The following is a 24998-nucleotide window of genomic DNA, read 5'->3' on the forward strand; positions in this document are numbered from 1 at the left end:
TAAAGACACATATTGACTAAAAGTGAGGGGATGGAACGTTATTTCATGCAAATGGAAACAAAAAGAAAGCTGGGGTAGCAATACTTACATCAGACAAAATAGACTTTAAACAAAGACAAAGAAGACAAGAGTCAAAGAAGGACATTATATAATGATAAAGAAATCAAGCCAAGAAGAAGGCATAACAATTGTAAATATATATGCACCCAACATAGGAGCACCTAAATACATAAAGCAAATGTAACAGTCTTAAAGGGAGAAATTGACATTAACACAGTAATAATAGGGGGCTTTAACACCCCACTTACAACAATGGACAGATCATCCAGACAGAAAATCGATAAGGAAACACTGGTCCTAAACAGCATGTTGGACCACATGGATATATAATATGTATGTATGTATGTATGTATCTACAGAACATTCCATTCAAAAGCAGCAAAATACACATTCTTTCAAAGTGCACATGAAACATTCTCCAGGATAGATCACATGCTAGGCCACAAAACAAGTCTCAGTAAATTTAAGAAGACTGAAATCATATCAAGCACTTTTGTAACCACAGTGCTATGAGACTAGAAATCAACTACAAGGAAAAAACTGCAAAACCCACAAACACGTGGAGGCTAAACAATATGCTACTAAAGGACCAATGGATCACTAAAGAAATTAGAGGAAATCAAAAAGTACCTGGAGACAAATGAAAATGAAAACACAACAAGCCAAAATCTATGGGATGCAGCAAAAGCAGCTCTAAGAGGAAAGTTTTTAGTGATACAAGTATACTTCAGGAAGCAAGAAAAATCTCAAATAAACAACCTAAACTTACACCTAAAGGAACTAGATAAAGAAAAACAAACCCCAAAATTATCAGTAGAAAAGAAATTATAAAAATCAGAGCAGAAATAAATGAAATAGAGGCAAAAAAAAATTAGAAAAGATCAATTAAACTAAGATCTGGTTCTTTGAAAGGATAAGCAAAATTTGTAAACCTTTAGCCAGACTCATCAAAAAAAAAGAGAGAGGGCCCAAATCAATAAAATCAGAAATGAAAAGAAGTTACAACTGACACCACAGAAATACAAAGGATCATAAGAGATTACTATGGTTATATGCCAATAAAATGGACAACCTAGAAGAAATAGACAAATCCTAGAAAAGTACAATCTCCAAGACTGAATCAGGAAGAAATAGAAAATATGAACAGACCAATTACCAGTAATAAAATTGAACCAGTAATCAAAAAACTCTCAGCAAACAAAAGTTCAGGACCAGAGAGCATCACAAGTGAATTCTACCAAACAGTTAAAGAAGAGTTAACACCCATTTTTCTCAAACTATTGCAAAAAATTGCAGAGGAAGGGACACCTCTGAACTCATTCTACAAGGCCAGCATCACCCTGAAACCAAAATCAGACAAAGATACCACAAAAAGAATATCATAGGCCAATATCACTGATGAACATAGATACAAAAATCCTCAATAAAATATTAGCAAACTGAATCCAACAATACATTAAAAGGATCATACACCATGACCAATTAGGTCTTATCCCAGGGATGTAAAGATTTTTCAGAATCTGCAAATCAATTGATGTTATACAACACATTAACAAATTGAAGAAGAAAAATCAGCTGAATAGATGCAGAAAAAGCTTTTGACAAAATTAAATATTGATTTATGATTTAAAAAAACTCTCCATGAAGTGGGTATAGAGGGAATATTCCTCAACATATATGCCATATATGGCAAACCCACAGCTAACATCATACTCAGTGGTAAAGAGATTAAAGCATTTCCTCTAAGATCAGGAACAAGACAAGGATGCCTGCTCTCACCAGTTTTATTCTACATAGTATTGGAAGTCCAGTCACAGCAATCAGACAATAAAAAAATAAAAGAAATTCAAATTGGAAAGGAAGAAGTAAAACTGTCATTGTTTGAAGATGACATGATATTATATATGGAAATGTCTAAAGATGCCACCCAAAACTACTCATCAATGAATTTGGTAAAATTGCAGGATAGAAAATTAATATACAGAAATCTGCATCATTCCTGTACACTAACAACAAATGATCAGAATGAGAATTTAAGAAAATTCTAAGAAATATTTAAGAAATTAAAAATTTAAGAAAATAAAATACCTAGGAATAAATCTAAGTAATGAGGTAAAAGATCTGTACTCAGAAAACTGTAAGATGCTGATAAAGGAAACTGAAGATGACACAAATAGATGGAAAGAATGCAGATTAATAATACTCCTTAAGAACATCTATGTGTTCATGGATTGGAAAAACTAATATTGTTAAAATGACCATGCCACGCAAGGCAATCTACAGATTCAGTGCAATCCTTATCAAAATACCAACAGCATTTTCCACAAAACTAGAATAAATAATTGTAAAATTTGTATGGAACCGCAAAAGACCCAAAATAGCCAAGACCATTTTGAGAAAGAACAGAGCTGGAGGAATCACACTCTCTGACCTCACACTCTCCTAGAAAGCTACAGTAATCAAAAGAGTATGGCACTAGCACAAAAATACACACATAGATCAATGAAACAGAATTGAGAGTCCAGAAATGAACCCACACTTATGACAAAGGAAGAAGAATATACAATGGGGAAAAGATAGCCTCTTCAATAAATGGTCTTGAGAAAACTGGACAGCCACATGCAAAAGAATTGAACTGGACGACATTCTCACAGCATATACAAAAATAAACTTAAAATAGATTAAAGACTTAAATGTAAGACCTGAAACTGTAAAACTTCTAGAAGAAAACATAAGCAGTATACTCTTTGACATTGGTTCTAACAATATTTTTTTTGGATATGCTTCCTTAGGCAAGGGACACAAAAGAAAAAACAAACAAATGGGACTACATCAAACTAAAAAGCTTTTGCACAGTGAATGAAATTATCAACAAAATGAAAAACCTGCCTACTGAATGAGGGAAGATATTTGCAGTCAATATATCTGATAAGGAGGGACTTCCCCGGTGGCACAGTGGTTAAGAATCCACCTGCCAAAAAAAAAACATCCACCTGCCAATGCAGGGGACATGGGTTCGATCACTGGTCTGGGAAGACCCCACAGGCCGTGGAGCAACTAAGCCTGTGTGCCACAACTACTGAGCCTGTGCTCTAGAGCCTGTGAGCCACAACTACTGAGCCCATGCCCCCTAGAACCTGTGCACTGCAACTACTGAGACCACATGCTACAACTACTGAAGCCCATGTGCCTAGAGCCCATGCTCCACAACAAGAGAAGCCACCACAATGAGAAGCCCGTGCACTGCAACGAAGAGTAGCCCCCTCTTGCCACAACTAGAGAAAGCCCATTCACAGCAATGAAGACCCAACACAGCCAAAAAATATATATATTTATGTATATAAATATATTTATATATATTTATATACAATGGAATACTATGCAGCCATAAAAAAGAACAAAATCTTGCCATTTGCAGCAACATGGATGGACCTGGTGGGTATTATGCTAAATGAAATAAGTCAGAGAAAGACACATACTGTACAATATCATTTATATGTGGAATCTAAAAAATAAAACAGGGGCTTCCCCGTTGGCGCAGTGGTTGAGAGTCCGCCTGCCAATGCAGGGGACACGGGTTCGTGCCCCGGTCCGGGAAGATCCCACATGCCGCAGAGCGGCTGGGCCCGTGAGCCACGGCCGCTGAGCCTGCGCGTCCGGAGCCTGTGTTCCGCAACGGGAGAGGCCACAGTGGTGAGAGGCCCGCGTACCACAAAAAAACAAAACAAAACAAATAAAACAAATGGACAAACATAATAAAACAGAAACACAGTCATAGATAACAGGTGGTGGCCAGAGGGGAGGAGCCTGGTTGGGGGGAGGATAAGAGAAATAACCAAGGGAGATTAAAAGGTACAAACTTCTAGTTACAAAATAAATGAGTCATGGGTGTGAAATGTGCAGTGTGGAGAATATAGTCAATAATTACATAGTATCTTTTTATGGTGACAGATGGTAACTAGACTTATCGTGATGATAATTTTGAAATGTATAGAAGTATCAAATCACTATGTTGTGCACCAGGAACTAACAGAGTGTTGTAGGTCAACTATACTTCAAAAACAAAAAAACTCTTAGACAAAGAGATCAGTATTGTGGCCAGAGGTGGTGGTGGGGTGGGTAGGAGGAGGGGGAATTGGATGAAGGTAGTCAAAGGTACAAACCTCTAGTTATAAGATAAATAAGTACTAGGGATGTAATACCAGGTGATACATATAATTAACATTGCCATATGTTATATATGAAATTTGTTAAGAGAGTAAATCCTAAGAGTTCTCATCACAAAGAAAATTTTTTTTCTATTTATTTTGTATCTATATGAGATAATGGATAGTCACTAAACTTATTGTGGTAATCATTTCATGATCTATTGTCAAGTCATGTCAAATATGTCAATATATAAGTCAAGTTGTATCAAATCATTGTGCTGTACACCTTAAACTTATAGAGTGCTGTATGACCATTATATCTCAATAAAACTGGAAGGAAAACATATACGAGGGGAAGATGAGGTGGGAGTAGGAGGGTCAGATGGAGAGATTAGTACATCAAAGGGAGGCAAAATAACACAGAGATTTGGGGAATTTCTGGGATGGCTGGAAAGGAAAAACAACAAAAGATGTTTCTGGAAGGAAGTATCACCCAGATGATGAGAATGGACTTGGAGAAGGTGGCAGGGAAGAGGACTATTAAACTTAGGCAGACCAACCAAGAGGCTATTGCATTAATCAAGGTGAGTGATGATGGTGGCCTGAACTAAGACTGCAATGATAGAAATGGAGAGAAGAGACAATTCGGGGAGTTAGTTAAAGTATCATGATCATTTGTATCATATACTCTTCTTTTTTAATGGTGATTTTTCTCTCTGGAATGCCTACTTTGTTCTAGATTTTTGCTTGTTTTAATATAAGACTTACAGAATATATTGTTCTAGTCCATGGTGATTCTCAGTTTTACTGAATATCTGCAGCAGTTGTGGTTAATGCTGTTTCTACCCTCATGCAGTTTCATATATTGGTTGTCTTCCCAATTAGAAAGGAAACTCCTAAACAGCAGAGGTCACATTTTATACTCACTTAATATATTAGGATGTAACATTTGAAACTTTTGACTAAAGTACATAGAGTCAATAGATACATTTCCTGGAGAGGTTCCAGATAAAGAGGTAAAGTTTCAAAGGATATGTCTCAAAACAGATCACATGACTTACAACACTTACCTACATTGAGGATCAAAAGAATAAGCCTGAGGAAGAATTTTAAAGAGAATTTCTCTGGAGAGATCTGGGCTGGGATTCTAACTTTCTAACTTTCCCCAAGGGGGCAGGATGAGGTACCTTCACCTTATCTTAAGCTCAGTGCAAAGGTCTTATTAGCAATCCTTACTGAACTTGATAGGAAATTAGGATAGAGAGAAGACCAGAGTTTTCCTCCTGTTTGAGAAATCTAAAAGGCATCAGACAGCCTGGTTTGCTTTAGATGGATGAATTGGAGGAGTGTGCATGACTCACATCAAGGGAATCTCGGATGAGAAATCCTCAGTGATTGGGCTCTTTCTAGGAATCTGCTAAACAGCTCGTAAGAGTCAGTGTTATTCACCAGAGTGCAAAACCATTTTATGATAGTACTAATTAGGTGAGAGTTTTCCTGCTCTTCACAGTCTCTACTCTCTCTTCTCATACCCTTTGGCCTTGGAAGAAGGGATCACAACTAGGTTAGCAAAATGGACAAGGGGAAGAACAAAGAAGGACGCCCCCTCCTCTACCCAACCACTTTCCTGACCTCCTACCCATCAAAAGCCTTACAGGAGGAGGGAGGGAGGAGTTTTAATTCTATATCCAATTTGAAGTTTTGATTATTACATGTAATTAGACACTCAATTATGAATTTGAAACTGTATTTGCAACTTGAAAGGACAGTTGGATTTTTTTATTACGTGAGTGATAAGAAGAATAATAGGAATTTTCAGTTTTCATCCCACTCAGAAGAAGAATGTTCCTGACTGATTAACTTTTAAAGGGAAAATGTGAGACAATATAAAGTTGCTTGGTGATTATACCCCATGAATCCTGTTCGGTAAACTAGTGGTTAAACTTTTTCATTCCCAGAGGAGCTGCTGGTGCAACCCTGGTCAGTAAGTGGAAAAGGCAACATGGTTTGGTATAGAGAGCCTTCTGCTAACATTTTAGCTATGTGGTCTTGTGAAACACACCTAATTTCTACAAATCATTGTTTCCTAATCTGTAAAATAAAGTGAATACATACTACCTGCCTTTTTGACTTCACAGTATGGTTAGGAAGAGCAAATAAGATCGCACACTTGAAAATGTTCCTAAATTCCAGTACATATTCAAAATCAATTAAGTACTTGAGGATTAATGTACCTTGATTAGATGGTACTTTGAAAGCTCATAAAACCTTTCCCTTTTGCCCATGGACTGAGCCATCCTAAACCCATAGCCAAATAAGAACAATTAAGAAGAAAACTCCAGAGAAGGCTATTCCACTGAATCCCCAGTGGCCCCTTCCTTTTTCTAACACTGCCAGGAGAATCTGTTCTGCCTCAGTATTCTTAATGTTTATCACCACTTAGAAAAGCCATTGACAACTTAGCACCAATGAAAGTTTTCTTCCCTCATCAGTTCTTCAGCACCTTCTCCAACATGAGTGTTGAATTGCTAGCCAATTACTTGGAAACTGAAGTGAGCCCAAGAGAGTCAGTGAATTACTAAGAAAATCATTTACATAGGGAGGTAAGGTTGATGGAGAAGGTTGATTGAAAAAATGTCTTCATTATTCTCATAGAAGGGCTGGGAAAGCAGAACAGAGTGTGAGGAAGAGACCGAGGAATGACTTTTCTTGTCAAAAACAAGGAAAACAGTATGAGCATCTCACAGACAATACGGTATCTGTTTGTAGTTATGGCGTGGGATCTCCCTGACAAAACCGGTGGAAAACTGGCTGCTGCTAGTTGAAAAGTATTCTAGCAGTGCTTGAATGTGGCATTGCTCTGTGGTACTGTATAGAATTAAAAAAAAAAAAAATAGGGGTATTTGTGTAAGAAAATGGACCATGAAATCTAAGGGATGCTTGAGTTTCTGCAGGAAACCATTCCTCTTCTCCCTCTCCCCAGAGTGTTTCAAGTTTAGATTTTAAGCTTCTTGAAACCAGTGATGATGAATTCCACCACCTCCACCATCACACCACATCTGTCTGCTTTTTCTCCCGTGAGTGGTGCCATTTAAAAGAATATAAACCAGCTATTCCATTACTTCCTAGGAGCTTATGCTCTAAAATGAACTTTGTATTCACAGACTGGTGAGAGAATAAGTACACTATGCAACAGAGGGGCTCAAGGAATGGAAATTATGGTTAGAAAGCCTATTAATTATTCTGCGTTCAGATGTTAAAAGTGATATATATATGTATATGTGTGTATACGTGTGTGTGTGTGTGTGTGTGTGTGTGTGTGTGTGTGTATTGGAATGGTTGAGGACTGGAGGGCAGTGTAAGGGTGCTATTTTAGTTGGTGGAGAGATGAGATATTATCTAAAGTCAAAAGAAAAAAATAATACTCCTTAAGTACAATATTTGAAGTTCTAACAGTAATGAAGAAAAGGACTACAAATAAGTTAACTCTACAAACTAGGAAAGGAGGGGGAGGAAGTAGAACTGAGTTAAAGTGCTTTATCTTTTATGGTGGACAGGCAAAAATACTGTCTAAAGTCCACAAGTCAAGACACAGAAGTGTAACATTTTTTGTGGTGATGGAAGTGACTACCTTTGGTTATAAACACAAGAGCAGTGGCTTCCCTAGGGACTGAATCAGGGCTTCAGGGGGCAAAATGTACAGAGGAGGTGGCCTCTTCTCCCCACCCTCTTCCATTCAACTGGAACAACTCTGCTTTTTATCTGTTTTACATCTTGGGTTACAGTGAAATATTTTACTGAAAAAAAAAACGGTCCCTTGGGCTTCCCTGGTGGCGCAGTGGTTGAGAGTCCGCCTGCCGATGCAGGGGACACGGGTTCGTGCCCCGGTCCAGGAAGATCCCACATGCCACGGAGCGGCTGGGCCCGTGAGCCATGGCCGCTGAGCCTGCACGTCCGGAGCCTGTGCTCTGCAACAGGAGAGGCCACAACAGTGAGAGGCCCGTTTACTGCAAAAAAAAAAAAAGGTCCCTTGTTTTTAAAATGTTTGGAAAACATCATCTAGGATAAGATGCACCCATTAAAAAGATTTGGATTAAAAACATAAATTTCGGTAGGGCCAAAGCAATTACAGAGAAATGTAAGGGATAATACTTAAGCATAATACATATCCATATGATCTCTTCTTTGAAAACGATCCGCTTCCATAGATATGCTGCCCCAGAAACCATGATTTCCCATCTGATCACGCCATCACTTATTGAACCAAGAGTGAAGAGCTCATGGAAGTTTGGTTGTTTTAAATGGGGGTTCTTAGGTTCTAGACTCTGGGATTTGAACTGAGTTGATGTATACTTGGGAGCTGTGGTATGGCTGTCATTGTCATTTTCCAGGAAGACAATAAAGAAGTAGAAGAAAGCAAAGAGGGGGGAAAAGGTATTAAAGAGCGCCAGAGACGAAAATTTCCCCTTCTTTGCATTTCGCAGTTCCCCATCCCTGAGGAAACTATTGGATTTCATTATCTGAGATCTTTCCATAAAACCTCCATTATGTTTGTCAAATGTGCATGGGACTTTTTTCCTTGGAACCAACAATAAAGGAAGAGAAGAGAAGGGAAGAAAGACTTGACTAATATATAGAAGGGAACTCACAGAAACTTGGGGAGAGAGCTCAGAATGATATGAAGGTGATAGGGGCAGTTAATGAAACTAGTACAAGAGAAAATTGTTAGAATTCAGAGAGGCTCAGATGACTGACATTGAAAGGGCACAGCCCATGAACATCTGTAAGGTGACTTAGTTGCTGGGGCTCAGAGAACCTATGCGATGAGGATCTGGTGACAGGGAAGACCTAAAACCAAAAAGTCTACCAAGGGCATGGACAGAAAAAGACTTTTAGCTTTCCTAGGGACAGAGAGTACGAAGGGAATTACCTTACCTTTGAATTGGGGTTAGAAGTAGAAAGAATAAATAGAAGATAGTTACAGCTACAGGTAGAGCCAGCTGTTTACAAATGATGATAGGAAGCCAGGGGTGACTAGCATGGACTGAGTAGTGCTTGAATCTATCAAATTAATTGCATTGAGAAATCTGTTTGTATGTAACTTACCTAATTTGTACATGGCTTTTATCATGACATTCTTATAAAGCATAGTGATAAAATAGTTCAGTAAGCCAGATGCTTGGTCCACCTGGTTCCATGAATTAGACTCAATTCAACCATCCATAGCTTCCCAAGTTTCATTCTGAAACCCACCGCAGTTCTTGGCAGAAGAAGGGTCTGTTGGTTAATAGGCTCTACACAGGAGGTGCTGCATGAACAGGCAGCAAACATTTGCTCTCTTCAGAAATGCTGCAGCCTAGTGAATTATCGGGGGTGGGGGGTTGCATTGTAAAAGGGAATACTGAAGGTATAAAAGACTCACCTCAGTATTTTGGTGTATAGGAAAAGTTGCTGCAATACATCACTTTGCACCTCTGGGAAATCTTTTTGTCTTCCTGGACTCTCATTTCTCTAGTGATGGGGAAGACACCAGAAGAGCTGGCATGCCATTTCTTCTCTTCCTTCCTTCCTTCCTTCCTTTCTTTTCTTTCTTTTCCTCTCTCTCCCTCCCTCCCTCCCTCCCTCTCTCTCTCTCTCTCTCTCTCTCTCTCTCTTCCTTCCTTCCTTCCTTCTTTCCAGCTGCACTGGGTCTTCGTTGCAGCAAACAGGATACTAGTTGCAGCATGTGGGTGTTTTAGTTGCAGCATGCAGACTCTTTAGTTGCGGCATGGATTTGTCTTCTTGAACTTTTGAGGCAGGCAGAGGAAAAGCAACAAGAGTAGGTACCCTTTATATTGCTGACAAAATTCTTTTTTGACTCTTGTTGCAGCATGCAGACTCTTTAGTTGCGGCCCTTTGCTGTGGCCCCTTTGCTGTGGCATGCATGTGGGATCTAGCTCCCCAACCAGGGATCAAACCCGGGCCCCCTGCATTGAGAGCACGGAGTCTTATCCACTGGACCACCAGGGAAGTCCCATGCCATTTCTAAAAGGATCTGGCCCCTGACCCCAATACTTGAGGTAATTACCTACAATGCAGCTTTGTTGATCAAGTATCAAATACTTCCAGGTCATGAACATATTCAGGAAGACCACTGCCTTTCAAGAGGTAGATAGAGAGTAAAAGAACATCTTTACTACTTTTAGAAAATCACAAACATAATACACCTTCCTTTAAATGTGTTAAAACCTAATGCTGCTTTCCTAATCCATAGATTTATAGAATTCTGTAAATATCCTACACTAATATCAATTGCATAAGCATATTAAAGAAACATTTGACTCAACTTTGGAAAAAGGTTTCCTTCTTCTGAGTAGGAGAAAAGAAACTGCTTGTATTTCTTATTTGGCTGTCACAAGCATATTTGCACACACCTATTTATTTTAAAGTATTTGCCTTTGCCCTAAAGGTGCATTTTCTTTTGAAATCAGTAAGGTTACCTCCACAGTCTTATTATTTTGACCAATACGTGCTGTTGTTCAGCAAAACATTCAGGAGAAATCATATGATTAAATGGATAAGCAGTCTGTGAAATTGCAATTGTGTGCTATATCACATTTCGTACTCCATGTTCTGACATAGTGCCCTGGTTCTTCTAGAAGGATATCTGCATTATTGTCTTTGGGAATAAGAATAGATTAGAGTTTGCTGTTATGTAACAATGATCCATTACTACACAGTGGCTTTCACACATGGTTACCAAGCTCCAAATGGACTTTAGCTCTGTGGTCCTCACTATAGAGCTAACAGAGGCCAATTTGCTATACCAGGGTTTTCCCTAGTATGATCCACAGCAAGCTGACTGAGAATTCTGTAAATATCCTACACTAATGTCAATTGTTTAAGCACTACTAAAGAAATATCAAATTCAACCTTGGAAAAAGGTTTCCCTCATCCCAGATCTACTACATCACAACCTCACCATCCCAGCTACCCACCACCAATGTGTCCACTCTTTGAAGCAGCAGTTCTCAAACTTAGCTGCATATTGGAATCACTCAAGGAGCTTTAAAGCATAATGATGCCTAGTTCCATCTATGGAGATTCTGAATCAATTGGTCAGTGGTGTGGCCTGAGCATCAGGGTATTTGGAAGCTGCCTAAGTGACCCTAGTAGGTAGGCAAGGTTTGGAGCCACTGTTCTAGGGCTCCTTAGACTGTGGGAAGGGAGCCTGATGATTTCAATGTCACTTCCCTTCATTGCCCTTGGCATGGGGCTCCCTGAAAGAATTAGTTCAGGGATATGTTGATGTGCAAATACTATGGGAAGCACTTCATTTCTCACTCTTAGGAGGAAGAGATTGTCTCTATCTTCCAGAAAGGTTTCCTCGGTATTGATGACCTTTGCCCTTATACGTCACTCGACCTCACATCCCCCTAAAGTCCTACAAGTGATATTTGGAGTAAGCAGTCTAAGAAGATGGCCTATGTATAAGCATGCTCCAGGCTTCATAGCCTGTGAACTACAGCCATACCTTCCATCATATACTAAGCACAAAATGTAAGGAAATAAGTAGGTACCCTTTATATTGCTGACAAAATTCTTTTTTGACTCTTGTTGCTTTTCCTCTGCCTGCCTCAAAAGTTCAAGAAGACAAATCCATGGATGCTTCTTCCAGCTACTTGCCATATTTCCTGCCATCCTGCCTTTGCTTATGCTTTCTATCTTTGCAATGCCTTTCTTCTTATTCCTTCTCCACCTGGTGAACTCATTACACTGTGCAATTGTCCCAAACAATCCTTCCTCTAAACAGAATTGATTGTTTTTACATGCTTACACCTCATCTTGAACCTATTTTAATGGCAGTTCTTATCATATTGCATCATAACCAGTTGTGTTCACAATCATCGTCTCTGCCAGATCAATCCAACAAACATTTAATGAGTGGCCACAAGTGCAATACAAAAGTGAATCATTCTCTCTACCTCCTCTGTCATTTAGGAGCTCATACTGCAATGGGGAAGATATATATATCATTATAACATACCTGGATAGAGGCTATAAAACATAGATATATAATGTTAAGGAAAACTCTAAGTGCTTAGGGCTATTGTTTAAGATGGGAATACTTAATTTCTGGATGTCAGAATCATCCTCAATTGTAATAGGAAGCTGGATTATTTGGATAAATAACTAACCTTTGTCAAAATGGTCTTTCAGAAAAGTCTTATCAATACAGCAAGAGACAATGTTCTGGCTATGATCAGCTATTGGTCACCTACAGAATGGTTATTGCTATGATGTTATGAGCTGTGTAGAACCTTTTAAAATTTTGTGCTACCTCCAAAGGGCTGGACAAATTTCTATGATTTCAAGGTACAAATCCCCAGATGCAGGAGGAAAAAATACAGGGCTTTGAATTTATTAGATCTGGATCTGAACCTAGGCTCTATTGTTTATTAATTAAGCGGCCAAGGTACTTGTTTTCTCTGAACATCAATTTCTTTCTACAATGAGGATAAAAATAGATACCTCACTTGACTGTATGGATGAGTAAATAAGACAATGCATGCAGAGCACTTAGCACAGTGCCTGGCACATAAAAAGAACTCAGTAAATGTTGGTTTCCCTCTATGTACTTCTAAAAAGTTAAAAAGAACAGGTTGGTCCAGAGCCAGAGGGAAAATGCTAGAAGGACTTTTGGAGCAGATATCAGTTGCTTGCTCCTCCTTTGATCTGGTAAGTAGCACTATTCCACAACTTGCTGAGCTTGTCCAGCATCTGAAGAGTTAATTTTCAACTCCAATTTCCTCTCCAAGTTTAGACTCAGGCCACTTGGGTTCAGAGTTTCCTGTGTCCAGGGTGAGCAGAATTCATGGCCTTCCTCCTGTGCTAAGCTCCCGAGCCTGGCAGCTGGAGAAGAACTCACGATTTCTTTCCCTCTTCAATACCACACAAGGCTGCCAGGAGAGGAGAAAGAAGGTTGTTTCATCTGCAGTTCAGTAAATATCTCAGGGCTGGGCAGAGAGCAAGGACTTGTAAAATGAAAGAGGAAGGGCTTTCTGATTCCTGTCTGGCTCTCCCAAATCCTGAGCAATCTATTCCTGTTTAAAACAAAAAGCAAAACATGTTTCCTCAAACTGGTTTAAGATAATAGTGATGATTGAGACAGTATATTTATTTCCGCTGTCATAGGAGTCATGGATTCTTGGTTTAAAAAAAAAATTATCCTGTATTTTAAAAAATACTGTGGTTCCCTTTCTAGGGACTCTTGAAAAGAAATTCTTTTTTGGACATTAAGATGTCAGGGGAGCAAATTCTCAATTCTGAAACGTTTCCTTGGTCAAAAAGATTAGAAAAGTTTGTTGAAAAGAACACAGATCTAAAGATGGTTAGCAAGGTTAAAAAATTAAAAAGAGGACAAATGGAAATTACATTCATTCATTCAATAAATAATCGTTACACACCTATTGTGTTCCAGGGATTGCAGATACAATTCTGAGTTAACAAAGCTGAACAAGATGTACCTGACTCCTCATGTTAACAGCCTAGGGGGCTGCAGACAAGTAAACACATCATTACAATACAGTGTGATAAAGGCCCTGATAGTAGAAGTTTGAGGCTGCATAGGAGGGGACTCAGAGATCCAAAGGATGAGCAGAATTCAGTCAGATGAAGAGAGCTGTGGGTGCAAAGAGTGTTCTAGGCAGAGGGAATAGCATATTTTAAGCCTTAGACATAAGAGAGAGTGCAGTGGGTTTGAGGAATCAAACTCATTTTAATGTATCTGAATGTAGAAGGAGTAGCTGGAGATGAAGTTGGCAGGATACCTATTGTCTTCCTTTCAGCAGCTTGATGCTGGTAAGGTGTGGATTTAGGATCGAGAGGAAGGTATAACTCCCTGCAGATTTTGGGCCCAAGTCATCTGCTTGAACTGAAACTTGCCAAGAGAGGTGTATAACATGTTTCCTTGTTTCCCATTCTGCTATTGTTTCAAGTGTGAATAGTTTCCAAAGAAAACTAGAGGGATGCTTGATGGGGCAAGATTCAGGTATTCCTCGGCCCACTTGCTAAATATCAGAACCTCATCTCAGGTCTCAACTCCTGGGATGTTGGCATCCTTGGCAGATGGAATCCACTGTTTAATGTATCAGCTAATAAATGGAAGATGAGGAGGACCGTGATGGGAACAGCTCCTAGATACAAGGGCTTCCTGAGCACTTAGCTGGTAACTGATAATTATCAATTATCTTTGACTTGTCGCTACGAGTTGAGGGATGAGGAGGCAAAAAAACCCCAGAAGAATAAACCTTTGAATGATGAGCAACTTAAATAATGATTAGAACCACTGGACATGTGGCCATTTTAACGCCTTGTTACCTTAAAAACATAGCCATGGGTTTGTTTCCATTAAAAATACAATTCTCTATCCTTCCTGGGACACTCATGAATAGTCATCTTAAAAATAGCCATGAAATCAGAGCATTAGAAAGAGTTCAGGGGTCTTTTGGTCCAACAGCTTTATTTTAGCAATGAGGAATCTCTGTTCCAGACAAGTGAAGTGGTGTATCTTCTTGTTCCTGCCTCAGGGCTTTTACACCTGCTGTTCCCTCTGTCTCCCTACCTCTGCTTTGCTTGTCACCTCATTATTCAGGATTCTGCTCAGGATTTATTGAATTCCCTAATTAAAATAGCTTCTGACCAATTTTTCTAAATATTTTACCTGCTTTATTGTACATACAGTTTCTGAAATATTGTTTCCTTGTTTATTGACTATCTCTTTTACTAGAATTTAACTAAAAATTTATCGTCATCGTTGCTATGTCCCCAGCACTTAAAATAGTGCCAGGAAAATAATAGGACTTAATAAATGTATTTTTAAAATTTATGAATGAATGAAAAGTAGAACTTGGGTCTGCTAGATTATTGACCTTTCTATTACTCCAGCGCTTCTCAAATTTTAATGTGTGTATGAATCACCTGGAGATCTAGTTAAAATCCAAATTTGATTGAGAATGTCTTGAATTCTAAGACTGCACATTTCTGGGAAGATCTCAGAGGATGCCAGTGATTCAGGTCCATGGCCCGCATTCCAAATACTCTACTGCAGCTGTGCTCCTGAAGCACAAGTTAACTCTGCTTTGCCAGAACCTTTTTGATAGTCCACTTAAATACATATGATTTAGCCTTACATTTTTTTTCAAGGAGAAGGAAGTAGGTTGCACTTTTTTCAAAATTTTATTATAAAAATTTTCAAACATAAAGAAAAGTTGAAAGGTTTTTATACTGAACCCACCACCTAGACTACACCATTAACATGGTACAACTCTTGCTTTTCACATTTCAATCTAACTATCATCTTTCTTTTTTAAAAATAAATAAATAAATAATTAATTAATTTTGTTTTGGGCTGTGTTGGGTCTTCATTTCTGCACACAGGCTTTCTCTAGTTGCGGTGGGCAGCAGTTACTCTTCGTTGCGGTGTGTGGGCTTCTCATTGCGGTGGCTTCCCTTGTTGCAGAGCACAGGCTCTAGGCGCTCAGGCTTCAGTAGTTGTGGCTCGGGTGCTCTAAAGCACAGGCTCAGTAGTTGTGGCACACGGGCTTAGTTGCTCCGCGGCATGTGGGATCTTCCCGGACCAGGGCTCAAAGCCGTGTGCCCTCATTGGCAGGAGGATTCTTAACCACTGAGCCATCAGGGAAGTCCCCAACTATCATCTGTCTATCCAACCTCAATCTATATTATATCTTGATGCGTTTCAACCTGAGTTGCAAACAGCAGTGCACATCTTCCAAAATATTTCTAAGCTGCATTTTAAAAAGTGACTTTCTTCCTGGTTGGTGATCAAACTGTGGAGGCTATTCAGGAGTCTTCTTTATGGAGGTGGCCCCATCTATCACTTTTCTTAACTGCATTCTTATTCTTGGCCTTTTCCTTCAGGAGGACACTGAAATTCATGCTTTGGAAATGTTAGACATATTCCATATCTTTTGAAGGCATCTCACTATGATTTTAGGCCCAAACCCAGTTGGCCTATTTAACAGGAATAATTTCTACTGGAAATTTAAATAATTGGAATAATTTATTCTGTAAAGGATAGACTAGAAGGAAACAATAATTTATTATTGGCTCCTTGGCATTTTGATAAAACTGAATGAAGGCTGCAAAGTTGTGATCTTCCTTTTAGACTAACAACTTCTTGAGGGCAGGGACCATTTCTTAATCATCAATATACCCCCAGTGCCTAGTACTGTCTTTAGCACATAATAAATGCTAAATATTTGCTGAAAGGTTCATTGAATGAATGAATGAACACTTACAATGTAACAGCAGTTTTTCCCACCTGATCTTTAATTGTTGGTGCCAATCCCTGCCAGACCCATACCTATCCAGAGCAGAGTTTCTCAAACTCCATGCCATTGATATTTTGGGCCAAATCTTTCTTTGGCTGTCTTGTGCACTGTAGGAGGTTTAGCAGCATCCCAGGCCTCTATTAACAAGAGGCCAGTAGCAGTCCTCCCAGTCATAACAATAAAAAATGCTTCCATACATTGTTGAATGTTACCTGGGGTACAAAATTGCCCCAGTTTGAGAACCACTGAGCTATAGAAATTGAAATCTCACAACCTGAGGCTAGCTCTGCTCAACCTCTGAGCTAATAAGGACCAAGCCTGAATATATATATTTAGAGTCAGAAAAATACTTTTATTCCCTAGGATACATGTTAGAATTGAGAAATGGTCTATGGCCTATGTGCTTAAAATGCCCTGGATGAACCCTGAGTGCCCTTCCTGGTTCAGCATTTTCTCCCAGGTCCCACTGCACAGACCTAGGCTCTATGACTGGCTTCTGCCCTGACTTCTGATCTGTACTGTAGTCTATGCTGGATTTCAAGAATAATCCTAATGCATAATAATAATCCTAAAGCATAATCCTAATCCCACAATCCCTTGATTGAGGAGCTGATTCCTTGTCATCTTCTTCCCCTGGGGATCAGACCCTGCTCAGTGCATATAACATTGTTGCCTGAATTGCTACTTAAATTGGAGGTTCTCACCTCCTTGGGCCTCTAATTGCTTTGACTACGTGTTACTGCCTGATGACACCTACTGGGGTTCCCTGTGCTCACACAGGCCGATGGATATTGGTACTACCTCAGATCTGACTTGTGTTTTCTAGATCCCTTGGGATAACATAATTGGCACCACTGGCCAGCTTCCTTTGGAGCTAGCCATACATTTTGGGACCATCCATTCTGGCCTCTTACCCCTTCCTCGCCAATTCACTGAAAGTTTTGTCAGTCTTGATAGTTTATTTCCCCTGTCCGCGTTAGACTCCCTCCTCACCAAGGGCTAAAATTTCAACAACTTCAGGGTGATATTTTCAGCCGGTTTGACTTTTCTGTCATGTTAATCAGATTCTCCTGTCCTCAGAGGCACCTTTTTTGTCTACTGCTCCTAACCACAAAAGCTGCTAAAGAAAGACTCATAATCAAACCCAAATGGCCCACAAAATCTTATATTTCCTCCTTGGCCATTGTACATAACTCTGTTGTTTGTTCTTCCTCTATTACCTGCCTAACTCCATCCCCTGATGGTTGTTTCAAAAACATTTCTTTCTCTGTAAACCTCCAAGCTTGCTTTCTTTACCACTGCAGACAATGGTAGAGAAATACTGACAATCTCGCATTTCTTCAGCAAGATTAGGCTATTTTTATCTTCATCTTAACATATTCACGTTTCTTTATCTTCATGTGATTCTTCCTTCCAGGCTCAGCTAAGAAATACCCTTTCTCTTCTCTTGCTTATGAATCGTTCTTTCTGAACTCCTTAACCAGATTGAGGATCTGTATTTGACTTAGAATTATTTCTTTATATACTTGTGGGCAAAGTCCAATTACATCCTGCTTCGCCTCATCCAGAATTGACAAAATGGGATCTCTTCCCTTCTGCAAGCTCTCCTTTTCACTTTGCTGTGAAGAGGGAGAGAAAACACAATGTAGGGTATTTATTAACTGAGCTGTTAATAATTTTTGACCTTTTCCCCATGATACCTGTAGTAGCATGCTGGACATATAACACAAACTGAAATACTGAAATTATTCATCAATTGATAAATTAAAGGAGTACGTGACTCTTGTTCAGCTCCACTTTTCTTTTCAAGTAACCATCATGCTCCTGGCATAGACCATCTTGCCTGCCTAATTACCTCTGTGCCTGATTTACCTTTCTTTCTTTTATTCACGTATGTATGTCTGCATTGGGTCTTCGTTGCTGCACGTGGGCCCTCTCCAGCTGAGGCGAGTGGGGGCCACTCTCTGCAGCAGTGCGTGATCCTTCCATTGCAGTGGCCTCTCCCGTTGCGGAGCACAGGCTCCAGGCATGCGGGCCCCAGCAGCCGTGGCACGTGCACCGGCCCAGTCGCTCTGCGGCATGTGGGATCCCCCGGGACCAGGGCTCGAACCCATGTCTCCTTCATTGGCAGGCGGATTCCCAACCACTGCGCCACCAGGGAAGCCCTATCTTTCTTTTTTTTCTTTAATCAATCATTAGTTTTCTCTGGTACTTATGATTAGAAACTCTTTAGCCCATGAAAAGGCTGTTCTAGTTAAATCAATTCCCACCAATTAGCTCTTATAATACAGTTCTTAAGAAATTGGTAGAAACTTTATTTGGGTTTGCTTATACAGTGAGCAAATATTCAGTTCCTCAACAAAACAGGCCTTTTAATTCACGATATTTCCAGTAGTTTTTCTTTGAGTGAATCACTCTAGTTTGGTTGCTTGGGCAGGGCTCAGTGTTGGAGGGCTAATTTATTCATGTTGCTGGGTAACTAGGGTAACCCCTCGTTATTCCATTGTTGCTCCATGGATCCCTGATATTCAGGATCCTCCACTGTTGGATTAGAAAATGAGCTGAGCAGGAATTGATGTGATAGCTAAGATATTTCTAATATTTTGGCAAGGGAATGTGGAATGACATTAAGAATACTGAAATTCTGCAGATTTGGGGTTTAGTAGTGAATCTGACAATAGATTGAAATGTAAATGAAATCATCCTTAATCTTTCTATGCTTCAAGTTTATCTTTTGAAAAATGAAGTTTCCTTTAGAGTAAACATTTTATGGTTGCTATGTTTCCAGTGCTATTGTGAAGGAAATATTTTAGAGACTTTTCTTTATCTCCATTTTTCCATAATTTCACTATGATAGACCTTGCTACAGAACTTTGTAAAGTCATTTTCCAGGCAATCTATAGGCCCTATCCATTTGAAGACACATGTTTTAGAATTTTTCCCATATTATCTGAGCCTGAGAATTTTAAAGGAGTTTACCCGAAGTCATACACCCTGAAAGTATATGGAGGTTAGATTTAGAGAATCTAGTTTGTATAAAAGATTAGACAGAAGGCAGTCTTGGAGAGGCAATATTTGAAGGGAAACTGGCCGAGAATTTTCCCGAGTTAAAGAGAAACATGAATCCTTAGATGGAAAGTGCATTTCAAGTTTCGAGTAACTTAACTAAAATAAATCCACCTCAGAGTGAACTACAGAATATCAAGGATAAAGAGAAAATCTCACAGACTATCTAATCCCAAAGAAAGATTGCCTATCAAGAAAACTAGATTTCCAGTAGATTTCTCATCTGTTAAGTATAGATTTCAGAGAACAATGAAGTGAACATCTTCAAAGGTTCTGAGAAAAAATAATGGACAACATACAATCCTATTCCCAGCTAAATTGTTATTCAAGGGCAAGGATAAACTAAAGATATTTTCAGGCATACATCCATCCACTCATCCTTCCTAAAACAGCAACTATACCACACAGGTGAGAATATTCAGAGGGGATAGGAGGAATGTAACAAACAACAGTGAGCACAGAAGTTAAAGATATTGGTAAATTTAAAAAGAACAACTGCACTGTTAAAAATAATGTCATCTTGTGTGAAAAAATAAGAAACCAAAGCTAGATAGTAATAACTTTATGGAGGTGGGAAGTGTTCACATGTTCTAGGGTCATTGTCTTGTTTTGTTTGGAAGAGAGACACTGAATAATTTAGACTTTGTTAGAAAAACATATAGTTAAGTACATATGTTCAGGGAGACCACTAGAACCACTAGAAAAATAGAAATATAACCTATAACTTCCACACCAACAGAGAAAAACATTACATTCTAAGTGAAAACAGGAAAGGGGGTAGGGGGAAGGCCACTAAACAAAAAAAAAAAACAGAAAAAGATGAATGAAATAAGACTAAATAAAAGTATAAAGAATAATGATTGCTGAACATAAATTATTTTAATCATGGGTCCTATTTTACAGAGCTTTGGATTACTCTAGATTTCTTGTGGGAGTTGGGAATTGTTTACAACATAATCTCACACAGATTTCCAGATTTTCTGTATATAAGCTAGAAAATAGCTTATATGAAAAGCATTTTCATTTAATACTGAAAAGAAGGAAATGTCTTTGCATTGCCTCTCAAACAACTGGAATCTGGTGTTTGATTCCACTTCCCGGATGGCCTCTTTTAATCTAGCCCTTTATCGACAGCCCATAGGTAGGAACACCAAATAGTATGCTGCAATTTTAGAGATTGCTGTCTATGTTTACCATAATTATAGAGGTATTTAAAACTTTTGCATTTTGCCATTGGGAGAGAAAAATAGAAGGATTTGGGGTAATCAGTTGTTGGGGACACATCTTGAAGTCAAATCAAAGCTATGTTTTGTTTGCCCGTGGCTGTCTGACTTCAAAAAGAGCCAGGGTTTTTGAAAGTTGGATATTTGCAAATATTCTAAATTCAATTACTTAAGTTTCTCAACCAGCCACTGACCTTCAAAAACCAGAAGATCAATAGATTATGCTATGCATTTATGATGAGGTTTAAATTCTCAATTTAATCACCTATTTAATCACTTAATTAGGAACTGTTCTTTTCTTCAGGAATTATTAGTAATCAAAAAGGTTTGTTTTTTTTTTTTCTTTTTCTCTTGAGCTTGGGATGCTTGAAGTTAAATTTACTTTTTTATTCTCAAGTCCAATTGTAGGTTGCTGAGTTATGAGTATTAGTATTCCTAGGAATCCCCTAGTCCAAACTTCCATTACATAGAAGATGACACTTAGGGTCAAAGAGGAAATATAACTTTTCCAAATCCTCCGGACTCATTAGCAACAAAGAGATTTGGCCTGAAACCTAGATAATTTGCGGGTTGTCATTTTAGAGCTCCTCATAACGTGTCCAAAGGAGGGCGATCATTTTACTATTTAGGCAAAAAGTTGTTTTATTATTTCAACATTTAACAATTACTATTTTAATTGGGGATACATCCTAATGTTGAACAACAACAAAATATCAGTAAAAATTCAGTGAAGTAATTTACTGATCAGTTTGTTATGAAATGTTGTCCACACTGGCTAATTTACAAGAGGAAAATCATTTGGGAAATTCCTGGGTTTAGTCGATTCTGCTTAATACTGTGTAAAACAGTAATTTGTTATTACTTTAAATTATAAAATATTTCATGCATACAAAGAGGTTAGATAAAAATCAATAGATACTCATATTTCTACCACCAGATTTAATAAATGTTTCAAATTATGGCTTTTAGTTTTATCTATGTTAATATCATGTTAATATACATGTAAGTATAATGTAAAAAAATTATAATGTAGTATTCAATTGTATTATTTATTTTTCTATTCTCCAAAGATAATATGTAGGGGTTTTTTCCAATTTATTTCTGCTTTCACAAGCAGTACTGCAATTAACATTCTTATATACTGTTCTTAGTACACACGGAGTACTAGGATACATAACTAGAAGTAGAAGGCTGGCTCAAAATTCCTTCTTCAGTTTTATCAGATATTGCTCAGTTGTACTAATTTTCCCTCCCAGCAGCATATATGAGAGCTCCTGTTTTCCCCATCCACATATATCCTTGGAATTACAACTTTAAAATGTTTATCAGTCTTAATGAGAGTGAAGTGGTATCTCACAGTTTTAACTTGCATTTCTTTTGTTACCGATGTAATAGATGATATTTTTATATGCTTTATTGCATTTGGCTCTCTTCCTATGTATTTGACTTGCCTGGTCATAGCTTTCCTCAATTTTCTACTGAGTTGTTGTTTTTAAACTGACTTGTCAACGTTGTTTATATATTCTGGGTACCTATTCTTTATCTGTTATGTATGTTGCAAGTACATTTTCCCAGTGCATGGTGTATCTTTTTTTGTTTGTTTATTATACTTTCTGAAATACAAAAATTTTAAATGTTAATGAAGTCAAATGTATCGATCTTTTAAAAAGCCTTATCCTTTATTTGTCTTATTCGCAAAAAACTTTCTCATTATGTTTGCCAATATTTTCTTCTAAAGGAGTTAAAATTTTGCTTTTCTTAAGTCTTTAATCCATCTGCAACATATTTTGAGCATAGTATAAAGATAATTCGAATTTTACATTTTTCCGTGTGGATAAGTCATTGTTCTTGTACTGTTTATTTAATGGTCTATCATTTTTACCTTCTGTCCAATACCACGTTTTCCTATATATGTGGATATTTTCCTGGGCTCTTTATCCTGTTCCAGTAGTCTGTTTATCCCTGCAAATACCACATGGCTTTTAACCTAAAGATTTATAGTAAGTCTTGACAGTTGGTGGGACATTATCATTCCTCCTTCTCTTCTCCTTCTATACAAAATTATCTTAGGTGTCTTACCCTTTTATCTTTCCACATGAAACTCAGAATCAGCTTTATAATAATGCTGTTGGGATTTTGATTGCATTGAACTTATAGCTTAACTTGAGAAGAATTACCACTTTTGTGATAATAAATTTTCTCCACAAAAAATCTCATATTTTTCATTTATTTAGGGCTTCTCTTATGTCCTTTAAGGTATTATTAAAATCTTCCATATAAATATCCTAAGCATATTTGGTTAGATATACACTTAGGATTTTTATTCCTATAGTGAATAAGATTTTTAAAAAACTGATCTTATATTTTCTTTTTTTTTTTGTGGTACGCGGGCCTCTCACTGTTGTGGCCTCTCTCGTTGCGGAGCACAGGCTCCGGATGCGCAGGCTCAGCGGCCATGGCTCACCGGCCTAGCAGCTCCGCGGCATGTGGGATCTTCCCGGACCGGGGCACGAGCCTGTGTCCCCTGCATCGGCAGGAGGACTCTCAACCACTGTGCCACCAGGGAAACCCTATATTTTCTAATTGATTACTGCTAGCACATGGAACCATTGCTAATTTTTTAATAGTGTATTGCCTATCTAGAAACGTACTTTTATTAATTCCAATAATTTTGTTTCTCATTTTCCTATCCTTACATATTACTTTATTTTCTTGTTTTGTTGTACTGTATAGATAGTCCAATAAAAGGCTGAATAAAGCCAGGAAAACAGGCATCTGTATCTTGTTTCTGACTAAACTTGGGATGCTTCTATTGTTTTGCCATTAAGTATTTTTGAGGTCTTTTTGATGTGCTTTATCAGTTTAAGGAAATTTTCTTCTACTCCCAGTTTAAGTTTTTAAACTATTTTTTCATGCAGTGGACTTATTGGAGGCCTCATAAATTGTGTCAGCTGTAGGTTTAGGTTTTCTTTTTTTTTTAACCTAATTGGTATGTAGAGAATATATTGTAGGCTGAAAATATGATAGCTGCTGACTTAGACTTTAGAATCAGGAGGAAAAACAGGTGTCACACGAGAATGTGTGACTAAATGCCAAGAAGTTCTATTTAATAAATGCTGAGACTATGTTGAATCCGTGCATGCAGGCCTTCCTTGGGTACAGGAGTTTTGAAGAAATAGGTATAGGAGTCTAGTGAAGCCAAACAGCCTGGTGCAACGTATAGACTATGGGCTTATAACAAGTAATCAACACTATTCACAAGTACATGTGGGAAGGCACACCTACTTAACACAACAGAATTACAAAAGTCTTCAAAGTTCTTATGCAAATGGCTTGGGTTAACTAGCTTGTTTGAATCCAAGACCTGTACAGTCATTATTACTTTTAAACAGAGGCTATGCTACAGTTAGTTTTGGTAACCTCTCTGTGTGCACATGTGCTCCTGCTCTAGCCTGCTAGAGAAAATCATCAGCCTTTCCCACAGCTGCTCTCCTGTATTACAGAGTGGAAACAAAGATTAAAGAGTCTTGGTAAGTCACTATCCAGGGCTTGTTCTCCACTTCAAAAATACCTGATAAAGAAGGTCCTCAAACACGGAAGCAACCTAAATGTCCATCAACAGAGGAATGGATAAAGAAGATGTGGTACATATATATAATGGAACATTAGCCATAAGAAAGAATGAAATAATGCCATTTGTAGCAACATGGAGGGACCTAGAGATTCTCATACTGAGTGAAGTAAGTCAGACAAGAAAGACAAATATTGTAGGATAAGCTTATATGTGGAATCTAAAAAAAGGGTACAAATGAAATTATTTACAAAACAGAAATAGAGTTATAGACATAGAAAACAAACTTACGGTTACCAGGGTGTAAGGAAGGGAGGGATAAATTGGGAAATTAGGATCGACATATACACACTACTATATATAAAATATTTAATTAATAAAAACCTACTGTATAGCACAGGGAACTCTACTCAATACTCTGTAATGACCTATATGGAGAAAGAATCTAAAAAAAGAGTTGATATATGTATATGTAAAACTGATTGACTTTGCTGTACAGCAGAAACTAACACTGTAAATCAACTATATTCCAATAAAAATTAAAGAAAAAAGTTCTCAACATCAAATCAGTTCAATTCCACAAATGTTTATTGACAGC

The sequence above is a fragment of the Lipotes vexillifer genome, unplaced genomic scaffold (genome assembly GCF_000442215.2).
Source record: "Lipotes vexillifer unplaced genomic scaffold, Lipotes_vexillifer_v1.1 scaffold408, whole genome shotgun sequence".
In the NCBI taxonomy this organism is placed as follows: Eukaryota; Metazoa; Chordata; class Mammalia; order Artiodactyla; family Lipotidae; genus Lipotes; species Lipotes vexillifer.